We start from the raw sequence: 6,000 nt of genomic DNA on the forward strand, positions 1-6,000 counted from the left end.
GTCCCGAATTTCAGCAATATCGGATAATAAATGTGGCTTTTATGGGCCTAAGACCCTAAATCGGAGGATCGGTCTAAATGGCAGCTATATCCAAATCTAAACCGATCTGGGCCAAATTGACGAAGGATGTCGAAGGGCCTAACAAAACTCACTGTCCCGAAATTCAGCAAAATCGGATAATAAATGTGACTTTTATGGGTCTAAGACCCTAAATCGGAGGATCGGTCTATATGGCAGCTATATCCAAATCTGAACCGATCTGAGCCATATTGACGGAAAATGTCGAAGGGTCTAAGACAACTCACTGTCCCGAAATTCAGCAAAATCGGATAATAAATGTGACTTTTATGGGTCTAAGACCCTAAATCGGAGGATCGGTCTATATGGCAGCTATATCCAAATCTGAACCGATCTGAGCCATATTGACGGAAGATGTCGAAGGGTCTAAGACAACTCACTGTCCCGAATTTCAGCAAAATCGGATAATAAATGTGGCTTTTATGGGCCTAAGACCCTAAATCGGAGGATCGGTCTATATGGCAGCTATATCCAAATCTAAACCGATCTGGGCCAAATTGACGAAGGATGTCGAAGGGCCTAACAAAACTCACTGTCCCGAAATTCAGCAAAATCGGATAATAAATGTGACTTTTATGGGTCTAAAACCCTAAATCGGAGGATCGGTCTATATGGCAGCTATATCCAAATCTGCACCGATCTGGGCCAAATTGACGAAAGAAGTCGTAGGGCCTAACACAAATTTCAGTGAAATCGGATAATAAATGTGACTTTAAGGGGCCTATGACCCTTAATCGGAGGATCGGTCTATATGGCAGCTATATCCAAATCTAAACCGATCTGCGCCAAATTGACGGAGGATGTCGAATGGCCTAACGCAACTCACTGTCCTGAATTTCAGCAAAATCGGATAATAAATGTGGCTTTTATGGGCCTAAGAACCTAAATCGGAGGACCGGTCTATATGGCAGCTATATCCAAATCTGCACCGATCTGGGCCAAATTGACGAAAGAAGTCGTAGAGCCTAACACAACTCACTGTCCCGAATTTCAGCAATATCGGATAATAAATGTGGCTTTTATGGGCCTTAGACCCTAAATCGGAGGATCGGTCTATATGGCAGCTATATCCAAATCTAAACCGATCTGGGCCAAATTGACGAAGGATGTCGAAGGGCCTAACAAAACTCACTGTCCCGAAATTCAGCAAAATCGGATAATAAATGTGACTTTTATGGGTCTAAGACCCTAAATCGGAGGATCGGTCTATATGGCAGCTATATCCAAATCTGAACCGATCTGAGCCATATTGACGGAAGATGTCGAAGGGCCTAAGACAACTCACTGTCCCGAAATTCAGCAAAATCGGATAATAAATGTGGCTTTTTTGGGTCTAAGACCCTAAATCGGAGGATCGGTCTATATGGCAGCTATATCCAAATCTAAACCGATCTGGGCCAAATTGACGAAGGATGTCGAAAGGCCTAACAAAACTCACTGTCCGGAAATTCAGCAAAATCGGATAATAAATGTGACTTTTATGGGTCTAAGACCCTAAATCGGAGGACCGGTCTATATGGCAGCTATATCCAAATCTGCACCGATCTGGGCCAAATTGACGAAAGAAGTCGTAGGGCCTGACACAAATTTCAGTGAAATCGGATAATAAATGTAACTTTAAGGGGCCTATGGCCCTTAATCGGAGGATCGGTCTATATGGCAGCTATATCCAAATCTGACCTGATCTCGGCCAAATTGACGGAGGATGTCGAAGGGCCTAACGCAACTCACTGTCCTGAATTTCAGCAAAATCGGATAATAAATGTGGCTTTTATGGGCCTAAGAACCTAAATCGGAGGATCGGTCTATATGGCAGCTATATCCAAATCTAAACCGATCTGCGCCAAATTGACGAAAGAAGTCGTAGAGCCTAACACAACTCACTGTCCCGAATTTCAGCAATATCGGATAATAAATGTGGCTTTTATGGGCCTAAGACCCTAAATCGGAGGATCGGTCTATATGGCAGCTATATCCAAATCTAAACCGATCTGGGCCAAATTGACGAAGGATGTTGAAGGGCCTAAATCAACTCACTGTCCCGAAATTCAGCAAAATCGGATAATAAATGTGACTTTTATGGGTCTAAGACCCTAAATCGGAGGATCGGTCTATATGGCAGCTATATCCAAATCTGAACCGATCTGAGCCATATTGACGGAAGATGTCGAAGGGCCTAACACAACTCACTGCCACAAATTTCAACAAAATCGGATAATAAATGTGGCTTCTATTTGCCTAAGACCCTAAATCGGCGGATCGGTGGGGGCTATATGAAGATATAGTCCGATATAGCCCATCTTCGAACTTAACTTATGCGGAAAAAAAGAATCTGTGCAAAATTTCAGCTCAATATCTATATTTTTGAAGACTGTAGCGTGATTTCAACAGACAGACGGACAGACGGGCGGACATTTCTAGATCGTCTTAGATTTTTACGCTGATCAAGAATATATATACTTTATAGGGTCGGAAATGGATATTTCGATGTGTTGCAAACGGAATGACAAAAAGAATATACCCCCATCCGTCGGTGGTGGGTATAAAAAAGGATATAAGATACGATTTGCTCTGCTATTAGAGCAATATCAAGATATGGTCTGGTTTGGACCACAATTGAATTATATGTTGGAGACCAGTGTAAAATGTCAGCCAATTCGAATAAGAATTGCGTCCTTTGGGGGCTCAAGAAGTAAATTAGAGAGATCTATTTATATGGGAGCTGTATCGGGCTATAGACCGATTCAGACCATATAAACACGTATGGTCATGAGAGGATCCGTCGTACAAAATTTCGGGCATATCGGATAAGAATTGCGCCCTCTAGAGGCTCAAAAATTCAAGATCCCAGATCGGTTTATATGACAGCTATATCAGGATATGCACCGATTTGAACCTTATTTGACACAGTTGTTGAAAGTAAGAATAAAATACGTCATGCAAAATGTCAGCCAAATCGGATAGGAATTGCGCTCTCTAGAAGCTCAAGAAGTCAAATCCCCAGATCTGTTTATTAGACAGCTATATCAGGTTATGAACCGATTTAAAACATACTTGTCACAGTTGTTGGATATCATAACAAAACACATCGTGCAAAATTTCATTCCAATCGGATAAGAATTGCGCAATCTAGGGGCTCAAGAAGTCAAGACCCAAGATCGGTTTAAATGGCAGCTATATCAAAACGTGGACCGGTATGGCCCATTTACAATACCAACCGACCTACACTAATAGGAAGTATTTTTGCAAAAATTCAAGTGGCTAGCTAATAGCTAGCTAGCTAATATATATACTTTATGGGGTCTCAGACGAATATTTCGAGTAGTTACACACAGAATGATGTATCCTATGGTGGATGGTATAACAATCAAACAGGTTGATGGTCCTTTGGAGCTGATGAAACCGCGCCATCGATCTTGCTGCTGTTCGGGTGTTGTTAATTCCGATCCGTCCTTATCTTTTATTATTGCCGTTGGCCTTATATTGTTACCGCTTATTAGTTTTATTTACTCGTAGACGCAACGCATGTTCCTAATATTAGCTGCATTTTCGGCTTGCTCCGCCAGATTCTTCAAATATATTCGCTTATTTTTGCGAACTAGGCGCTAATCCAGCGAGGCGGTGGCACGATATTCAGTCCTGGCGATTTTAGTTACACTTGATATTGCCCTCGGGAGAGACGTTTCCGGTGTCTTATTTCCTCTACAGTGTCGTTGCTTATCCATGGTTTTTGGGATCGTCGAGCAATGCCTACGATGGAGGGGGCTATCTCCGTATATGCTGCTGTTATGTCGGCCAATGTGCGGTGTTATTTTGCAGCTTCTCCGTTAATGTTCCCTTGTATTCGCTTTTTGTTTGAGTCTTTTCACTACGTCTGGGCGTAGACGCAGAGTGGCTACTAAAAGCATGTGGTTACTATCGATGTTGGCTTCTCGTCTAGTTTTCACATCCATCAATACGATTATGGGTGTTTCCTTCTTGTGATTCCCAAGTATATTTGTGTGTATTTTTATGGAGGCATTCTATGCCTCCAATAATGAGCCGGGTTCTTGCGTAGAAATCAACCAATCTTTCGCCATTGTCATTCCTGGTATCGCCAAGTGCTTGTATTCCCATGATTGATTGTAGATTATTGGCGTTGTTGCACCTAGGCATTAAAATCTCCCATAACAAGTTTAATGTCTCCTTTTGGAACAGAGCGTGTCACTGAGTCGTGTTGGGAAAAGAATTGATCCTTTGTTTCGTCGTCATCGGATTTGGTTGGCTCGTATCATTGTACAATGGATATTTTGCGGAATTTTGAATTTAATCTTGCTGACGGCAAGACACGATATGATATATTGTATGATAGAAGTGCTCGCTTTACTTTCGGCGACAGTAAAAGACCGAATCGATTTATAGTTCTGGACTTCGGTCATCGTACTTCACTTAAACCGAGGATGTCTAGGTTGTAGTTTGACATCTCGTTCTGGACTTGGTAAAGTCTCGATGCTTCTGTGAGAGTTCTGACATTCCATGTTTCAATCATAAACCGTGTTCTGGATCCATAGTTCGTCATCGGAGGGTTGTCAGTTCAATTATTTCTTCTTGGTGTTTCTGTAATAGTATTTTTTTTAGATGGATGACAGATTTAGCCCTCGGAGTGCAGGGGCTGGAGCGACCCTCTATGCCATCCACTGCCGACCCTATTGCACGAAACATGGGACACCATATTTTATTTCTGCGGTAACGTCATATCTGATGAGCTTTCCCCAATCCACCACCTGGGGAGGCGTCCGATGGTAGCATGGAACTCCGCACGAACTTTTACACAAAATTTACTTGTGGGACAAATAGTCCCGCAATTTCAGAAATACCGACGATACCTTGACTAAAATTTTCAAAAAAACGTGTTGTCAGTCTAATGACTCATATACTGTTAGAGATATACTTAACACTTAAGCATATATTATGTAGGGTTTTACGAACTTTACCTGAAATAGAAAAGAATCAAGCTTATCGGCCAAGAAATGACTGTTTGGCAATTCAATGTGACAAATGTTCAAGCCCCATGAATCAGCCTCTTATCCTACTAGGGTCCCTAAATTTTCAGTATTTATTGGAAAGCCCTCAACATTGACTGTACAAAGCTTAGTATCCTTATCTCTCTCCGTTCAAAAGTTCCAGATTTATTTCCAAAAATTTTCGATTTGGAAATACTGTGCATCGCTACAACTATATCGCGATGTTGTGACCTGCTCCTATCCTATCCATTTTCTCATCGCCTGAATTCTCATAGTCGCAGTGGATATCTTACACTTAATATGGATGTCTATGGGTCGGATATCTAGAATAGTTTCCAGGGCTTTAGTGGGCGTGGTTCTCATCGACCCGCCTGTGCCAATGAAAACATTCTCTCTGAACCTGTTGTATTATCCTTACTGTAGAGCCAGTAGTTTATCCTCGGCCCATTTACAGCCTACGGCACGTCTACATGATGCCCAACATCTGTGAATCTTCCAATTCAGTTTCATGAACAAGATCACTCCTATGTGTTTGGACTTCTCAGTTATCGAATTTGTTCTCTTTAGGAAACGTTATGTCATGCCCAAGACCATTTCGGCTTTTCAGCATTATAACAACGTCTGCCTAGGATTCAAATTCCTTCTCAGGCACCATTCGGTATAGGTTATTTATAGTGGTCACCCATAAGAGTGGCTATAAAATGTTTCCTGTAGCGTGCTCTGTGCGACGTTCTCCCTCATCTTTAAGTTATTAGGACCCACAATTTATTCACTTGTTCTTTAGCATATGGTTTATTCAGTCTCTTATGACCCGGTCCACCCTGTACTGTCATACATACCGCCAATGTGACCACTCATAGAAAAATGTTTGCTGAAAATAGCAATCACTGTCTGCTGAATGTTAATAGTTAATTTTGCT

Source organism: Stomoxys calcitrans, chromosome 3 (assembly GCF_963082655.1).
Source record: "Stomoxys calcitrans chromosome 3, idStoCalc2.1, whole genome shotgun sequence".
NCBI lineage: Eukaryota > Metazoa > Arthropoda > Insecta > Diptera > Muscidae > Stomoxys > Stomoxys calcitrans.